Source organism: Podarcis vaucheri (assembly GCF_965113315.1).
Source record: "Podarcis vaucheri genome assembly, chromosome: 7".
NCBI lineage: Eukaryota > Metazoa > Chordata > Lepidosauria > Squamata > Lacertidae > Podarcis > Podarcis vaucheri.
The window spans coordinates 51,414,948-51,434,371 of NC_138765.1; the positions used below are offsets into that span (position 1 = coordinate 51,414,948).

The 19,424-nt window shown below is 44.8% G+C and overlaps 1 protein-coding gene across 16 annotated transcripts in view; it reads left to right on the forward strand.

Annotated features, from left to right (window-relative positions):
• The window catches only part of ZFHX3 (zinc finger homeobox 3), a 262,705-nt gene that overhangs the window by 96,478 nt on the left and 146,803 nt on the right, over nucleotides 1–19,424 (forward strand). For 12 of the 16 annotated variants that reach the window (XM_082229254.1, XM_082229255.1, XM_082229258.1 and 9 more), the window contains one exon: nucleotides 6,298–6,458. The exons of the other annotated variants lie outside the window; for them this stretch is intronic. The gene's annotated coding sequence lies outside the window, so the exon portion shown is untranslated. The remainder of the gene's footprint in view (nucleotides 1–6,297; nucleotides 6,459–19,424) is intronic. 16 annotated transcript variants of the gene reach the window in all.

Sequence of the window (19,424 nt, forward strand, 5' to 3'; positions counted from 1 at the left end):
TGCACAAACTGTCTTGCTCTGGTGAGCAACTTGGCTGCTGAATTCTGCATTAGCTGAAGTTTCTGAACTGTCTTCAGAGGCCGCCCCTACATATAACACATTGCAGAAATCTATCCTTGAGGTTACCAGAGTACAGTGGTACCTTGGGTTACATACGCTTCAAGTTACAGACTCCGCTAACCCAGAAATAGTACCTCGGGTTAAGAACTTTGCTTCAGGATGAGAACAGAAATCGTGTGGCAGCAGCAGGAGGCCCCATTAACTAAAGTGGTGCTTCAGGTTAAGAACAGTTTCAGGTTAAGAACGGACCTCTGGAATGATTTACTGCATGTAATGTGTTAAAAGAAAATGTGATGAAAATGATGTATAGATGGTACATTACACCAGTAAAGTTAGCAAAAATGTATAAAGTAAGTAATAAATGTTGGAAATGTAAGGAAAAAGAGGGAACATTTTTTCACATGTGGTGGGAATGTAAAAAGGTGAAAGGCTTCTGGGAGATGATATATAATGAATCATAGAATCATAGAGTTGGAAGAGACCACAAGGGCCATCGAGTCCAACCCCCTGCCAAGCAGGAAACACCATCAGAGCACTCCTGACATATGGTTGTCAAGCCTCTGCTTAAAGACCTCCAAAGGAGGAGACTCCACCACACTCCTTGGCAGCAAATTCCACTGTCGAACAGCTCTTACTGTCAGGAAGTTCTTCCTAATGTTTAGGTGGAATCTTCTTTCTTGTAGTTTGGATCCATTGCTTTTCTCCAATGAATTGAAAAAAATGTTGAAATATACATTTATAAAGAAACCAGAAGCATTTCTCTTGGGTATTGTTGGAAACGATATAAATAAAAAGGAAAGTAAGCTTTTTTTATATGCAGTAACAGCAGCGAGAATACTATTGGCCCAAAAATGGAAGCAAGAAGAATTGAAGAATGGAGGATGAAATTAATGGTTGAAGAATGGAGGATGAAACTTGCTTCAGTTTTCTTGTTAAACACATATCCCCCCCCCCCCCCGGCTTTCTGTGACCTTGGAATCAGAACTTGTTTTTAATTGTTAGAATTCCTCGAATTCCTGTTTTTTGTTTTTATATGCTTTAAGACTACTGCTTCACCAGTTTTATGCTGTATTTTTGTTTTAGTGATACTGTTTATTGTATTTATGTTGTGGACTGCTTAGAGATTTTTTTAAAAAGTAAGCAGTTTATAAATGCTTTAAAAAAATTTCTATGGAAAAATGAAGCACTGGATTTTTTACTGTCCCACATTGCTGCATAACCCACACTTGTAACTGAGAATGATCCTTATCTACATTTTTTTTAAAGGGCCCTGCCCATCTCCAGTGACTTCATCACCTGGAGCTGTAATTCCCAAGATTTCTCCCTCAGGGAACATTTGAGTGGCCTGAAAAAATGGTTTTGGAGTCAGAGCAGCACAAGTTTCCTTTTTGTATTAACTGTGGATTCTGGCCTCCTAATAAAGGAGTCATGTCGCCCTTCCTCTTTCATCTCTCTAGTCCAGCCACCCTTATTTCTACTCTTATGGGGCTTTTTCAGGGGAATCATTAAGTAAAAGATACTTGAAGCTGTAGTTTAATTGATCTTTATTTTGATGGGAGGGGAAGAATATATATTTCCCAGTGGTGCTCAAGTCACCTTGGATCACCTTTGTGGTCAGAGTAGCTGGTTCTGGCAATGAATCTGTGGGTTTGTTATGATTAGAAAAATAGGTATAGGTCTTGGGAGCCTTGAGCCTGTGGGCAAAGCTCAAAAGTAGCTGGAGAGCAAATAGGCTATTAGGATGTCTGTTGAATACAGTCCCAAACAAGACAAAAGCGTCTAAACACAGCATAAGAAACTATATACTCCCTGATAAAATGCACCTCTGCTCTTCCTTGCTTTAGTGCTGTTGTGGTTTGACAATTATAGAGTGCCAGTAGGGGACTAGGCAGTCTGCATTCCCTGGAAGTGGCATGGGGTGCATCCAGGTGCACTGTTGGCACTTTGGGGTTCTGTACAGTGCCTGGAGAATCATCGCTATAATACCTTCCAGTCTAATAACTTAGTAATGCATTCGAAAGCAGGGCAGCCTCTATTTCAGTGAAAGATTCTGACATGAGATGATGGAACTGCAAAAATCATTTTTTTTTCTCCCTGCTGGATTTGTGCAGGTTGACACCTCACACAATCTTGGATCACAAGAGGGAAGTATTGTGAGCTGCATGACTCCACAGGAACGTCACAGTGAAAAGGGGCCCTCCTTTAGGGGTCTGGATTAGGTGATTTACCTTTGTGTTGTTCACACATATTTTCCTGTAAGGTGGGTCCAGTGTAATGAAGTCATATGGCCCTGTTCCAGACTTTGTTGTGCTTTCTCCTCTTAAGTTTTTGTTGAGAGACATTTCATGTGCTCAGTAAAAGCAATTGCTACAAGAGAGGAAACATGCTCCTCCCCCACGTTGGACAGAGGTATTCTGCCAAGTAGAGGTGAGGGCCCTGCTCTTGCACGCATGGACATTCTCTTCAGGAGGTATGGGGCACTTCCCCTTAAGAGTTTGTGCTCTGTTCAGTTTCTCTGAAATGAACATTGGGGGTTTTTTCTTAGGGGGTGGGGGCAATACATGGCTCTTCTGAATAGAGTGCTCTCATTGATATCTGTTGCCTTAGGTCTCTTGGAAGGGAACTAGCAGGGAACTGTATGGTAGGAGATTGCTTGGATTGGGTGAGGGCTGTGGAGTGTTTGCCCAGTTCAGCTTGTGGTTGGAGAGGGCAGGGCTAGATGCTATGTGGTTGTCAGCTGCCATGCTTCCTAGATTGTCTCCTTTCTCTGGGCCTGTTTTAGAGATGGCTGACTCAGTGGCTGTTCCTGAATTTTGAAAAGCTGCTTTTTGTATCAGCTTCTTGTAGTCCTCCCCCCCCCCCAAAGTATATTTGAGAGTTGGGACAACTTTTTCCTTGCTTTACATAGAGATTAAAAAAAAACCTACATTCTACCCCCACAGAAGCAAGCCTTCCTCAGTGGCTTAGTCTAGTGTTAGAGTCAGTCAGGAAGCATAGGTAGTGCTATGTGATAGCAACAGCAAGAAACCTGACTTGAGACGTGTCATGTTAGTTGAAACTATTTCTTTGGAGGGTGCAGTTTGAGGTGGGGGGAGCTTTCTAAGAAGGAGAAAGGGCTCCAGGCAGTTGAAAGTACAGTGGTGCCTCGGGTTACCTACGCTTCAGGTTACATACACTTCAGGTTACAGACTCTGCTAACCCAGAAATAGTGCTTCAGGTTAATAATAATAATAATAATAATAATAATAATTTTTTATTTATACCCCACCCTCCCCAGCCAAGGCCGGGCTCAGAGCGGCTTACAAGCAATAATAAAAACAAGATGAATGATTACAACTTAAAAACAAAAATAAAATACAACATTAAAATAATGGAACATTAAAATATTAAAATGTAGCCTCTTCACAGGAGGAGAAGGAAAAGAAAAACGAAAGAGAGGGAGGGAGGGAATCAAATTGGCTCCAAGCCAAAGGCCAGGCGGAACAACTCTGTCTTACAGGCCCTGCGGAAAGAAATCAGATCCTGCAGGGCCCTGGTCTCATGAGGCAGAGCGTTCCACCAGGCCGGAGCCAGAGTTGAAAAGGCCCTGGTTCTGGTTGAAGCCAATCTAACTTCCTTAGGGCCTGGGACCACTAGGGTGTTGTTATTAATGGACCTTGAGGCTCTCCGTTAAGAGGTTAAGAACTTTGCTTCAGAATAAGAACAGAAATTGTGCTCCGGCGGCGCGGCAGCAGCAGGAGACCCCATTAGCTAAAGTGGTGCTTCAGGTTAAGAACAGTTTCAGGTTAAGTACGAACCTCCAGAACGAATTAAGTACTTAACCTGAGGTACCACTGTACCATTTATCTGTCTGCAAAGTTTATCAGTGTGACTTGGGGTTGAGCAACTCTTCTATCCCTCCCCGCCCTGGTGTTGCCTGTTTTTCGAGGGTGGGATACACAATAACTAATGAAGTGCCTTTAATCTAAGAGCCTCCAGAGAGGCAGCAGCTTCCTCTGGGAATTTTGAAGCATGTAACTTCTGCATCATTGGGCCTCAGGACAAACACTCTTCCTTTCTGCCTTTAGCCTCAATCAAAGAACTTTCTTTCCCAAAACAATGGGGAGGGGGTGTCAGTTCCCATCATTTCCAGTTATTACGACAAGGTGGCATGTGGGAGGGCTGCCTTGCTTTGCAGACTAGGGAGGACATCTGTGTGCCTGGGAACATCTCATTGGCTGTCTGTCCTAGGCTTGTGCAAGAACCTGATCTTTCTGGGCCTTCATTTGGCTGCAGCACTCTCTTAGCAAAAACGTCTCAGATGTGTGGTTTTGAATGTTGCTGTCTCCTGGAAGGCTGATGCTATGCCAAAAAAAGCTTGTTTGTGGCGGGGGGGGGAGCTTGGGCCTTGTCACAGGAGTTGGGTTGGTGTTTGTGCATGGTGAAGTGGCAGTAGGGATGGCAGGATTTTCATTTCATGCTGTTTTCCTTTTCTACCCAGCCACTGTTTGCTGCCTCTGATCTTTGATCTTGCAGTTAAATTATCCCCCCCCCTTGCTTCCATTAGCTCAGTATTGTGGTGGTTCAGACTTGACTGCACATGAGAATTTCAGTTGTGTGAAAGTTGAATGGATGTGCCATAGAGAAAAGTTTTGAAGGGCTTGGAGAGCTAACCAGCAGTAGTTACCGAGACATAAACAAGGACTTAGGGTTGGGTGCATCCTTCTCTATTCTGAGAAGTGAATTGCAGATAAAAAGAATAGAATCATAAAGCTGAAGGAAGCCTTGTAGCCGGACTCGATGGCCTTTGTGGTCTCTTCCAACTCTATGATTCTATGATTCTATGATTCTATGATCTAATCCTGCCCCCTGCTTGTTGCAGGAAATGCAGGGATCTAGAGCAGGGCAGTCCAACTTTTCATACCAAGTGCGCTGTAATAGTACTTCAACCTTGAACCCATCCATGGGGAGTATGAGGCTAAAATTTGACAGGCCCCCCCAGCCCTTCCCAAAGCCTGATAGGTGAGGTGCTGAGCTTTGGGAAGGAGGTGTGAGGCTCTGACAGGGTCCTAGAGCCCTCACACCTCCTCCCCGAAAGGCAGCAGTGTCCTAAGTAGGCTCTCCTGCTTTGTGGAGCCCATTTTGCTCCCTGGTATACTCCAGAGCTTAGAGTGAGGAAACAGGCCTGGAGATGGCTTGAATGTGAGTGGAAGAAAATGCAGTCAAATGCTGGTGAAAGCTCATCATCAAATCTACCTACTGGCAATGAGGCCACTGCATCCTCATTGTGCTGTTTGACAGCTTTTCTGGGTAGTATGGGGCCTGTTACAGTCTGGCCTGAAGGAGGCAGTAGAACTGATGGCAGCTTGCTGTGACCTGTTTCCAAAGCATTTTGAGGGGGGGCAGAAATCACTTGCATCCACTGGGATCTTGACTTAAAGCAGATGAATATCAAATGGTGTCTAGAGTCCACTCCTGTTGTGTTTGATGAGTTTCAGTTAGTAAGGCTTGAAGATGTGGACAAGGTGCATGCTTCAGTCAGGGCAACCAGTTGTGCTCTGGACCATTACCTCTCTTGGCTAAAAAAAAAAAAAGTAGCAGGGAGGGGACAGCTGGCTAGGCCAAAGAGGTGATTAATACCTCCCTGAAAGATGGGGTGGTCCCTACCTGTTTGAAGGAGGCAGTGGTGAAACCACTCCTTAAGAAATCCTCCCTGGACTTGGAAAATCTAAAATTACCAACCAGTTGCTAATCTCCCCTTCTTGAGCAAGGTTATTGCATCGGTGGTCGTGAACCAGATCTAGGGTGCTTTTGATAGAAACAGATCTAGGCGCTTTTGGTAGAAACATTTCAATCTGAGTTTAGGCCTGGTTTTGGCACAGAAACTGCTTTGGTCACCCTGTATGATGACCTCTGTTGAGGTAGAGACAGGGAAAATGTGTCCCTCTTAATTCTCCTCAACCTCTCAGTGGCATTTGATACCGTTGACCATGATATACTTCTGGAGTGGCTGTCCAAGTTAGGGATGGGAGGCACTGCTTTGTGTGGTTCTGGTCCTACTTAGATGATCATTACCAGAGGGTGATGCTTGGGGAGTGCTCTTCAGACCTGTGGAACCTTCAATGTGGGGTTCCTCATGGTTCAATTTTATACCCTATGCTGTTTAACATCTACATGAAACCACTGAGTCGAGTTTTGGAGTACATTGTCAGCAATGTGCTGATGACATACAGCTCTATTTCTCCTTTACATCTGCAGGTGTGGCAGTGGATGTGCTGAACCGTTGCTTTGCCTGGATAATGGACTGGATGAGAGCCAACAAAACTGAAGCTCAATCCAGTTAAGACTGAAACACTGCTAGTGGGTGGTTCCCTAGACTGGATGGCTGGGAGGGGGTTACACTCCCTCTGAAGTGGCAGGTACGTTGCTTGGGGGTACTTCTGGATCCTTTGCTGTTGCTTGAGGCTTAAGTGGCTTCAGTGACATGGAGTGTCTTCCATCAGCTTCAGTTGGTGGCCCAGCTGTGTTCCTATCTGGACAGGAGTAGCCTAACTACTTTTGGCTATGCTCTGGTAATCTCTAGGTTAGAATATTGCAACATATTATATGTAGCTCTGCTTCTGAATATGGTTTGGAAACTACAGCTGATGGGCTGGTTGCTGGCTCCATAAACTCGTCCTCAGTGCCCCCACCCTGTAAAAAGCATTATTGAGAAAAGCTGTCTGGACAACCTGCTAAGGCAGAAAATAACACAATAAAATTCAAAACGGTAACAAATAATTGCATATTTATTCAAAATCCAATTAAAACTATTAATTTTAATTCAACAAAATAGATGAACCTGATCCAGTGATATCATCTTTTTGAAGTTTGATAATCATTCCCTGTCATTCCCTTGCCTCTTAGTGCCACCCTAGATAAACAAAGCGCTCCCCAGGGGACTGCAGCCCCCACTTTCATAATCCACTGCTCTAAATGGTGGCCTATAAATATTTTTAAATTGTAAAAGTGCAAACAGTCTAGAGCGCCTTTTCTGTTGTGGCGCCCTTGCGTAGGAACCATATTCTGTTTGAGTTACAGCAACCCCCACATTGATAGTATTTCAGTGCCTCCTGACAACTCCTTTGCTTTCCCAAGCTTTTGCTGTCAATTAGCACCATTTCGTTCTTAATCTGTTTGCTTTGGATTTACTACTTTATGGTGGTTGTTATAAACATGTTGATTTTATTGTAATTTTACATTGTGCTGTCCAGTTGTATGCTTTGTAATTTTAAAAGGAAAAGTGTTATAAAATATTTTAAATAAATAAATAAATAAATAATAACATATTTTGAAAAAAAATAATGCAACAGCACAGAACAAGAGCTCCAGTCGGTAATAAACTACTGGAGCTTACAAAAATTAAAAACTAGAAGTCAGCAATGCTTAAAAAGTTATTTGCCTAGTGCTGAAATGACAGCAAAGTAGGAGCCATGTAAGCCTCCCTTGGGACAGTTAACGAATCCTGAAAAGCACTCTTTCATTTGCTACCTGCTTTACTTCAGATGGAGGACACAACCAGAGAAGGCTCTTGGATGTACATTTTGGCACAGGGGTGTATTGATATGAGAGAGGATGGTCTAGTACAGTGTTTCCCAACCGGTGTTCCGCGGCACACTAGTGTGCCGTGAGACACCGGCTGGTGTGCCGTGGGAGGGAGGCGGGCGAGTCGGGCGGCGAGAGGCGGCGGCGGCGAGGATCCGCGTCGAGCCGGGGGCGGCTCCGCGGTGGTGGTGCCGAGCGGCGGGGCAGTGCGCGCAAAAGGGAGGAGCGCGAGACAGCGGAGGAGGAGGAGGCCGGCATGTCCGGGCAGCAGCAGCAACAGCAGCAGCAGCAACTCCCGGCGACGGCTCCTCCTCCGCCCGCTATCGCCGCCACCACCACAACAGCCGCCGCCGCCTCAGCTGCCGCCGTCCCTCAGTCCCTCGCTCTGCTGCCTCCTCCCACCCCGGCAAGGGGAAGGGAAAAAACGTTCACTTTTGTGCGTCCCTCCCGGCGTGACGCTGCGCGCTGACGTCACGGGGCGGGGCTTTAATGGTGGTGTGCCGCGAGATTTTTTTCCGGTAAACAGGTGTGCCGTTGCCCAAAAACGTTTGGGAAACACTGGTCTAGTAGCTACTTGAGTCCTGTACCATGTAGGTCTTGTGTCAGTATTTTTAATTGAGCCTGGAGGTGAACAGGAAGCCAATGAAGTGGGTGGGATAAGAACCCACCTCCTGGGTCTTGTTGACATTGTAGCAACAGCATTCTGAGTTAATTGAAGTTTCTATTTTGTCTTCAAGGCAGCCCTACAGAGAATGCATTACAGTAATCCAACCTGGATTCAATAATTTTGGCTATTGAGGAATGTGACAGGCTGCCTATTGAAAAGGGCAGATCAGTTTGTTCATATTGCCCCTTCAACTGACTGCCATTTAGTTTCTATGCCCAGTTCAAAGTGCTGGTTATGGGTGCTGATTTTCTCAGGGAATGTTTCCTTCCATGTGAGTTTCTGACTCTTAAGATGTCTAAGGAGGTCCAGCTCTACTTTCCACTACAGTCATACCTCGGGTTACAGACGCTTCAGGTTGCGCTTTTTCAGGTTGCGCTTTTTCAGGTTGCGGACTGCCAAAACCCGGAAGTACTGGAACGGGTTTCGGCAGTCGCGCATGTGCAGAAGCACCGAATCGTTAACAGGACCTTTTCTGTGGCAGCCCTGACATTCTGAAACTCTGTTGCAGGAGCAGTTTGTTTCAACCTCCTCCCTGCTTTCCTTGCAGAGCCAGTTGAAGGATATTGTTTTCCAGTCTCTTTAATTTCTGCTGCTGATGCTTGTTCTACTTTTGTTTTGATGCATTAGATCTTGCTGTTAGTTTTACTAGGATTGGTTTTGTTATTGATATGTTTGTGAGTTGCTAGTTATACTGTGTTAACCTGTTAACTGCCATGACTTTTTAATACACATCTTTCTATATAAGTAAAATTTGTTCAGAGCAAACTAAAAAAATCTGACTCCATTTTTTTTTCAATTTAGCTTTTAAATAATTGCAGTTCAGGACCAAGCAAACTGTATCCTCCCGTCGCTGCCTTTAAAGCAAGGGAGAACAGAGCCCAGGCTTGTGGGATGTACCAGAGCCCCAAGAGCCATCAACTGGAGCCACGTGCAAAAAACAAAGTTGAAATCAAAGTAGATGATGCCTCTGTGCAGGTGCTGAGCATACAACCTTGTTTTGTCACCGGAAGTGAGCTAAGCTTACCATCTTCTCACCTTCCAAGCCTCATCCATTTCTACAGTCTAGTTTAGTCTGGTTTGGAGTCATTTGTTGTCACTCTTAAACAGGTGGGATTCTTAGCTGAGCTATTGCAAATCACCCAGAAAACTACCAGTAGATCCCAGTCGACATTATTTCCACTCATGCTCTAAATGGTGGAAGTGATTGTTTCTAGGAAAAACACAGGAGTCCAACACACTCTTACCTGGCAAAGGTGTGTTGTCGTGTTTTCTTCTGCTGTCCTGACAATAAGCAGCCTTGGGTTGAGGATTTAAAAAAACCTAGAGAACTCAGTGAAAGGCTCTATCATCCGTGTTTCTGTGTGCTTACACTGGTAAGATTATACCAGGTAAGATGATAGAAATTTTGCTTTTTCTGAAAACTTTAGGGCACCCCATCCCTTAAATATCAAGTCTGAAGCAACACTGCTTTTGTGATCAGCACCAGGTTTCCCTTTGGACTGTGAGCTTCATGTTATGCTGCCACCTGCAAAATGGAACCAGCTGTCTCTGGAGGGCCGGAGGCAAGGGGTGGGACTTGCCTACAACCTATGGAGAGCCCAGTGAATCAGTAGATTTTGGTGTCTGTGGTCAAAAGGTGTACTTTTTTTTTTTTGAAAAAAACTAATCACTTGGGCAAATAGCAGTGATACAATAAAAAAATATTCAATTGGAATAGAATAGAAATACTCTTACTAGTGATTACAAGATTAGCAAGATTCTGACTGCTTTATTCATCACAGCTTAGCTTTGTCTGTTCTTCATGACCACCTTTTCACCTTCTGATGGTGAAATGAATTTGTAGAACACTTTCCGGAGAAACTGCCATGTATGGAATTCTTGCCTAGTCCTGCCCCAGCAGAAGCTCTCCCAATCTTGCATTTCCTGTTTTTGCAGAGTAGCCTGGCTAATCTGTTGCAACCAAAATAGAAGGGTTGTAGCCGTTCTCAAACCCATTTTGGTGCTTGGTGTATAGAGGCTAGTCTGTTGAGGTATAGAATCATAGAATCATATGTCCCAGCCCCCTTTGTACTGGTACTTTTCCTCTTCTTGGTATCCTGTGCAATTGCCTTGTGCTTCTGTTTGCACAGATGTGAGCCCCTCCCCCTCCCTCCCTCCCTTTTGAGGAAGTTGGCAGGCTGCCTCCTTTCAATGACCCACCTAGAGCTGCTGTCCAGAGTAGATTTGTATATGCTAATGGCCTTGACTTGTCCTAGCTTGTTTGTAGTGATTTGTGACTGCATTTATATGCAAATACTAACAACTTGCTGCTGAGTTAATTGGTGCTTTTCTTTTTGCTTCCTACAGCTTTGGGAAAGGGTTGGTTTCTTTTTATTCCAACCCTCTCTGGCTCTATAAAGATATGTATCTACCACAGTGAGGCTGAGGGTAGATAGGGATAACCCCTGAACACATGAGAGGTGGTTTGCAGGAAGCTCCTCCTGTCACCCTCTTGCAACTATTGGGGTGTGTGTGTGTGTTTAACACACTGAGCTTTCAAGCATGGCTGGAGTTTATGGAGGGTTTAGTTTTTGAGAGAGAGAAAGAGTACAGTATATCTATATCTATCCCTCCATCTCTCTATCTGTATCTGTAGTGTGTTGCCCTGGATTTGGAGAGACAGCTAAATGCTTGCAGGTACTTGATGCCTTGGAAAGCATTGGCCTTTATGTTCTTCCTCATAAAAATGGTACATATTTAGGTGATTGAGTAGTCCCATCCCGTTCCCAATCTTTGCTTTGGGCTTTTTTAAAATATGTGTGTATATTCCCCCATCTTAATATACAGTTCTTCACCCAAAATCAGATTCACAAATAAAAGTGTAAAATATGTTAAAATCACAAAAACCTCATTACTTCAGAACAATCCCAAGGCAATACATTCTACTAAATGGGTTCATCTAAAATATTAAAAAACTAAATTAACCAACATCATTAGGAGGTACCAAAATCTTCAGTAAACAGCTGAACTCACCTCCAGAGCAGGGAATTCTACAAGAAGAGTGCCAAGGTTGAGCAGGCATTTACTCAGGTCACTACTCACTGCCACCCACCCCTTGCCCAATAGTTGGTCCTTGAGAAATGGTTGGGGAGGAGACAGCTGTATAATTGTACTTTCCCTATCACCCCCAGTTATTAGATTGCTCCCCCTCAGATTTTCTTTGGACAGGAGCAGCTGCGATTCTGAAGCCAATCATGCTGTTTGTTGCTTGGACATGCTTCAGGATTCTTTCAGCATTAGTCTACTTTTGAAAAATCATTGGAAGGGCCTGGAACATGTGCTTGTGTGCAGAAGGTCTCATATTCCAACTCTGGCATCTCCACTTAGCAGCTCTCCACTGTGATACCCTTTTGCCACTTGCAGTAGAGTGGGGTGGATGGACAAATGGCTTGCCTCTGTATAAGGCCAGCTAGTGTGCACCTTGAGCATACCTATCATTCTGAAAATGCAAACCTCAGTGGTAGAGGACATACTTTTTGTTGTTCTTTCTACGGGATGTTTGCAGAATATCCAGTTTGCAGAATGTCCAGTAATACCTTTCTTCCAAGTGGCAGAATAGGTTGTGCTACTGAGAGAGGTGCATCTTTGAGCTGCTTCCAAATGAAGATGACTTCTGGCAAAAGTAATTTTTAAAGGAAATGATATTAAGATGGCATGTTTATGAGTACTGTATTTCATTCAGTTTTCTTGTGACTGGTGTGTAGAAGGAATGGGCTGTTACTTGGGTCAGGATCCAGTTAGGAAGGGAAAACTCTTCCTCCTTTTTTGTTTCCTTTATTCATGGAGGTTAGAGTCCATTTGCTCTTGCTTGGATCGAAGGCCACAACTTGTATATTTCTGAAGTCCCCTCCAGGCATTCTTTGGCTGGGGAAAGCAATGGGGACACAATTTTCCAGATAGTCCAAAGTGTTCTGGCTCTTGCAGTTTGTACCTAGAGAGTGTTGAGTCTTCCTCCTATTCTGCCCTGCAGCAAAGTATTTTTTTTACAGTTACTGAGTCAGTGAGATTTTTTTTTTAAGCCTTTGTTTTTGCTCTTGAAAAGTAGGGCTGGGCTGTGGTTTCACTGTTGCAGGCAGGGAGCAGCAGAGACTGAGCTGGCAGCGCTCTCCAATCTGTGCTGACATGATTCCCCCCACCTTTGCTTGAGAGGGAGAGAGCTACATGGCACACTTTGCCTGTTTGGAGAAGTTTGTGTTGAGAGTGTGAGGGAAAGGCATGTTTCACTGTCCAGCCTGCTGTGTTTGGCATCTCCAAAGTAGCTGCTATGTCCCAGGCCCTCCTTGCATATGTGGTTAGAAGTACAGGGAGGCAACTGGAGGACTCTGGGAGCAGCATTTATTTATTTGCTGCTCCATATCAAGAGTTTGTGGCTAGAGGGTTGCCAGTATCGTGATCATGACAAGGAAAGAGTGGCACCTATTCCTTCTTGTGGGTGCCTCTGTAATGCTGAGCCCTGCAGCTGGCAGGCACTCTGAAGGAATTTCTCTTCCCTCTCTCTGCTTGTGGTAGGGGCAGACCCTTGAAGGGCTTGGTTTTCCTTCAACATTGTATTTTTCAGGCTCCCACCCTCAAAGACAAAAGAGATCTGGAAGTACAGACCTGTCTTGCTGCATTCCTGAGCAACTTGGTTTTGATTAACTCAAGGTAGGGGGTGGTGGGGTTTTACCTTACAGACAATAGGGATCTAAGTGCCTGAGGAAGATGCTCTCCACCCCCATCAGAAGCCCAGAGTTTGGCTTTTCACCCTTTCCTTCGTTCCATTTTGGCAACCTCGGCATATTATATGTTCTTGCTGGGCTTTGAAGAAGCACATTCTTGTGTTAATCCTGCTATAGGAAGAATGCCAGTGGCTCTAATATTGTGCCTCTGCTGTGGAGGGTTGAGTGGGTAATGGTCCCTTCATGGAAGGGTGGATGCAAGCTCCTCTGATGTGGACTCTTTTTCTGTATAGGTGCTCTTAAGTTGAATGTTGACTGGCTGTGGAGGGATTTGACAAAAATGTATTAAAACCAGTGGGAGGGATGTATGTGGCTGATGTCAGCAGTGTAGCATGGTTTACCGGGATGCAGGGCGGAGTTTGAACAGAGCCCACTGTGCCAGCCCAGCCCTTGCCACCAGAGTGACCCCCCACTGGAGCCAAACTGCAGTGGTGTGGTGGGGGGAGCAGCTGGTCCCGGGTGCACTATTCTGGGGGCTCTGCACATGTGGCTTCTCACGCTGCCCTGCCAGCCATTCACCACTTTGGGAGGCTGGAATCTGATCTGAATGATTTGCCGGGCTGATCACTGTGTGCAAGCCAAAAGTCTACATTTCTGCCAGCTTCTGCCTAACACGTTATGGGTGTTGATTGTGTGACCTTATCTATAGCAGACCTGGAACGGATCTCTCTGTGAAGTGCAAGAGGAGATCTATTGGATTCTGAGGAAGTGCTGGGCATTTGTTTGGCTCTGTCTTTTCAGCTGCCACCTTTTGCTTTCTGTCTCATTTCCTAGACAGCTGGAATTCCAGTTTCCTGGAATCAGCTCTTACCTGCTGAAATTTGTCAGACACCTGCCCTTGGGTTTTTAAGTACTATGCCAGGGATATTGTCAAGTTTGCTGGAGTTACCTTTTCAGCCTACTTTTTGGCAGGCCTTTGTTTGCCATGTGCTGGGCTTTTACATCAGAGAGAGCGACAGAGACAGAGAGAGAAGACGACTGACTTTGGCAATAGTGGAACAATCTATGGTACTTTGTCCTATTAAGCTGTTTTGATAAAGAGGTTCTGCTCCACTGTTGGAGAAACAAAGTTAGAGGGTCTTGTTGATTTTTCATCTATTATTCTCTGGCCATTACATTTTTCTGTTGGGGTTTCCATGGTACGGTTTGTTGATTTCTCACCCTTTGGGCATAAGACCACTCCCCTTCCCTTGGGGGGGAGTTGTGGGAAGGCATCCAGGAAATCACTGTGACCCAGCAGGGGGCGGAGTGATTCCGTCCATATCATCAGGACTCCTAGCCATGTCACACCCCCTCCCCGGTTGACCAATCAGGTTAGTTAGGGGGTGTGGCTACTGCTGTTTAAATCGCAGCGCAGCTGGAGGATGGCCTCTTTTCACCTCCTTCGTTGGATCACCCAGCCCACCAGTCCTCTTTTTATGCGTTGCTTGACTTTGGCCTTGCTATGGACTAATGTCAGTCACCTTATTGTTGGGGCCAGGTAGGAATTTTCCCACTTGGCAAATTGGCACCAGCCATTTGGTTTTAACCTACTTTGTAGCAATCGTCACAACTTTGTAACATTAGGCGGTTAGGCATTGGGTAAGCCTGGTTCATGGGAGGAGAGGTTGTTGCCTCCGCCAGCCCTTCCTCATTAAGCGTATCCTGTTAAAGGGATCCGGGGGTGTGGATCCTGTCCGAAGCCTGGGCATGGGCTAGGCCATGCCACAACCCCATCGGGGACCCTGGGCATGCTCTTAACTGATGTATATCATAGGGCTCCCCCTGCTGGTAGTTGACCCTTAAGAGACTTCCTGCAGGTGTGCAAGAGTCAGGATATAGTCAGTTTCACCCAGTCCCTAAGCCAAACTGCTCGCATCTGTAACCAATAAAGTTGTGGCCTTATTTATCCCATTAACTCAAAATATTTGTATCTGTGTGTTTATTATCCAAGGGGAACTTTGGGGCCCGGGGCCTCGCCACACATGGTACTGCTGCATGCTTGGTTTTGAGCCCTTTGCAGATCCATCTGATGGAGTGGGGGCTCCTTGCTTAGAGGGAGGTTGAAGGGGAGAAAAGCCCAGTGGCGCCTGGTCCCTGCTGGGATGAGGAGAGTAGCAGCTGTCGACCTTGGGTGAAAAGTTCAAATCTGCATTTAAAAGGCAGAAGGCCATTAAGGGCTGTGACGTCTGGGGTCAAGTTGAAATGGTTCTTGCGATTTAAGTAATTGAACCTTTCATTCAGGTTTTAAGCAGCTGGATTGCCCTCCAAAATGCTGTAGAGGGAAGTGAAGCTTGTGGCCTTGTGCAGTGCCAGCTTAGCTGCCAGAAAGTGCCTGGGGAAGCCTTCTGGGTGGTGATAGTCCCTTGTGGGAATGACTCTTTGGCTCCTCTCAGAAACTGTGAGCCAGTTGTAGTCAGGTCTTCCCAGTGCCCAGGCCTCTTCTTTAATCACTAGGCCAAGCTCTCCACGCTTCCCCAGCCTGATGAATGAATGCAACTGTTTGAGCTCCATGGTAACCCTGTGCAAGATCACAGCCTTCCCCTCTGAAGGAGGTGGAGGGAGATTCATGTGTTCAGGACTCTCGTCTCCATGGTGAGGAGGAAGAGGGTGGGGGAAGGCCCAGTTTCTGAGACCTTTGCATCACACAGTGAGCACTGGCTCTAGGGAAATTGTTGGCTTATGGGCCTGTACTGGTCTAGAGTCTTTGAACTTCTTTGCCTTGTGTGGTCAGTTCAGTCAGTAGTAATAAGTCCAATATTTTTCTCTCTTCCCTCCCCCCCCCCCAAGCAGGAACACAGAGCCTCCAGGCTCCAAGTCTTTTACATGACAGGACTGATCAGAGATCGAGACATCCCCTCCTCTGCTCTGGTTCGTCCAGTGTGCACAAGATGGCAGTCCCTCCCCCAGTGACCTTTGGTGCTTGCTTGCAGACAAATCAGCATCAGATCTTGTGTTTGTATGGTGATACTGAATGAGAGTTGGCAAATGCAAAGGATTTTTCTTAGCACTTTATTTTATTATCCATTGAAATAATTTTAAACCAACTCTTTCAAAAATATAGTGCTGATATACAAAAAGCATACAAACAATACAAATGCACCAAATCCATTTGTGAAAATAGCAGAAACTGATTTGGGAAAAACTATGTCTGGTCCATAGTCTATACTGTGTCATTGACCCCTGTGCTTTACAAGAGGAATTGGGTTCAGTTGGGGGCAAACAGCCTTTGGCAGTGTACACACACACACACACACACACACACACACGTACTCTCTCTCTCTCTCTCTCTCTCTCTCTCTATGAAAAACATTTTATTGATTTTCCAAATATAACAAAATGAAGAAAAACCACACACAAAATCATAACCAAATTAAAACATATTTTTTTGATCAACTTCCCTACACTCTCCCTCTTGATTCCATTATAATATACTTGTTCATGCATGTCCATAAAACCTTATATACTTAACAATCCAGTTTTAAAATCATCTTCATCCTATTACAAGTGACTTTTAAAAGTTATACTAATGTCAGAATCTATACACAAAGCTTAAAAAATATGCATTGAACAGTTGCCCTTTTTTTAATTTGTCCTGCATAGTTCAGTACGGTAATTTATTTTGCCAATCTTCTTTATCTTCTTTGGCCAAGTCTTCTTCCTTCCATAGGGGCTGGCTGATCTTGGCCTGGCATCCAATCTCGCATATCGGAACAAAGTCTTTCACTCAAACAATCCATCAAGTCCTATACATCTCAATATCATAACTTCAGGTTTTTTAACAACAATCATTTCCCCATTTTCCTCAGATCTACCGATGGCAGTACTTTTGACAGGCTTTGTCACTGGCACTTTGGCCCTACCATCTGTGATCTAGTTCCTTTTGGGAAAAGGGTGCTTGAGAGCCATTACTGCTCTTGGGCTCCCTTTTACTTGCTCTGGGATTACACTGGGAATGCTGCTTGGAAAGAATGAAAGCTGTTTCCTTTGAATGTGTCTAGGTTGCCACATTGTTCCCAGGTTCATTCTATAGAGGAAGGCTGTCTGAGTGGTGGTCTGGTTCCTGCACAAACTTGCACAGATGAATGGTGCAATTCCAGCCTGTTTTCAGCAGGAATTGACTCTACTGGGGAGGTCCCAGACAGCATCAATTCCAGCAGCTGGGCTTACATTTGGTGCCAAATTTCAAAGGTGCTGAATACAAGTCCTGCTTTCCCAGGAGCAACTGGGAGCATATTTTATGGCTCCTTACGGTTCCTTTGCAGCTGCTTCTTTAACTCTCCCACACTTGATGATATATATTATCATTATATATTATTTATTAAATTTGGTAGTCACTTTTTGTCCCTGCAACTCAAAGCAATTTACAATATTTTAAGCAAACACACACGAGAGAGAGAGAGAGAGAGAGAGAGAGAGAGAGAGAGAGAGAGATTGACTTCCTATCCTAATCTTCTAGTCTCCAGATATTAAGGGTGGTCCTTGCTGTCCCCTGGACATTACTTCTCCCCAAGGGGGCAACTTCTTTGGTGTTGTCTAATGATGAAGATGATGATAATTAATAATAATAATTTATTTATACACCACCCATCTGACTGGGTTGCCCCAGCCACTCTGGGCGTCTTCCAAAAAAGTAAAAATATTAGGCATAGTAAAGCATCAAACATTAAAAACTTCCCTATACAGCGCTGCCTTCTTCTAAAAGTCATATAGTTGGTTATTTCCTTTACATCTGTTGGGAGGGCATTCCACAAGGCTGGCATGACTACTGAGAAGGCCTTCTGTCTGGTTCACTGTAACCTCACTTCTCACAATGAGGAAACTGCCAGAAGGCCCTTGGAGCTGGATCTCAGTGTCCTGGCTGAACAATGGAGGTGGAGATGCTCCTTCAGGTATACTGGGCTGAAGCCGTTTAGGGCTTTAAAAATCAGCACCAACACTTTTAATTATGCTCAGAAACTTACTGGGACCGGTGTTATATGGCCTTGCCTGCCACTCCCAGTCACCAGTCTAGCTGCCGCATTCTGGATTAAGCTGTAGTTTCTGAGTCACCTTCAAAGGAAGGCCCGCATAGAGTGCATTGCAGTAGTCCAAGCAGGAGATAACCAGAGCATGTACCACCTTGGTGAGATAATGCGCAGGCAGGTAGGGTCTCAGCTGCCATACTAGCCCAGTAACTGATTTAACCTCAACTCCCCTGGCAGTTGAGCCCAGGTCGGCTCTCAGTCAGTCAACAAGGCTCTGCTGATCACAGATGGAAAAATGACAGCTTCCTCAGGAGCAAGGGGTGAGGCAGCTGTGGAACAAGGCCAGTTGATGTCAAGTATGTGATAGGTGGGTGTGGCTTGGAGAAAACATCTTTTTGGGTCAAATTAGAACCTCATTCCAGTTCTCATTATGCCTACAAGTTTGTGGTTCGCCAGCACTGGATCAAAAATTCTGGTCCTTTTTCCCTTATGGGTTGGCAGTCTTTTAAGTCAAGAAGATGCCTTGATGCTGTTCTGCTGGAAGTCTTCCTTGATGCTGTTCTGCTGGAAGCACTTGGCATTCGCCACCTTCTCCATGGTTTCTCGCATTATCCTGAGCTTACTGCCATACAGCTGCATTCAAACTGTATAGCATTTATACCTAAAGCCACCACTTGGACATTTTGATGTGACACTTATTTCCAGTAGGCTTCAAGGGCTCTTCAATTTCATTGTAAGGAAGGGTTTATCACTTCTTTGACATGGTAGAGGACTCCAAAATTGAGGGGTTGTGCTTGAGTAAATAAATCTATTTCCAAAAGCAAAGTTCAATGAAAAAAAAGGTAAATAAATAGCAAAGGCTCCCCACGACTGCTCCTCTTCTTCCTAGCCTGCCCTGTGGTGAGAGGAGTTATATTAAATGTCCTCAAGACCTCAGATTAGCCTCCTTGCAGTCAGGAGTTTATTTGCAGCTTTGGGTGTGTTGTGTGGAATAGTGGGTAAAGAGTACATCTCTTTGGCAAAAGCGGCATTACAGTAGCTGGAGGAGCTATGTAATTTTCAGCTGCTACTCTATGCCTGGTGTTTTGGGCTGGCCCAGATTGAATTTATGCACCTATGACACTAAGCCGTTCTCTTCTTTAATTGTTTAAGGTTAGTAATATCAATATCAGACCATTTGATTACTATGTATTAGTATGTATTTTATTAAGGAGTGTTGTTATTGCTTGTTTACATGGAAATACTTACACTGTGTGCTGGCTCAATGAGATGCAAAAGGGGGCTGTAAAAGGACTTTCGGCTTGGAGTAAGAAGAGAGAATTTGCAGTTTTCTTTTCTCTCTCAACATCTTGACCTTGTAGTCCCTTTCAGCTCTATGATTCTATGATTATTATTCTATGACATGAATACCTCTTAAGTCATTTTCATGCA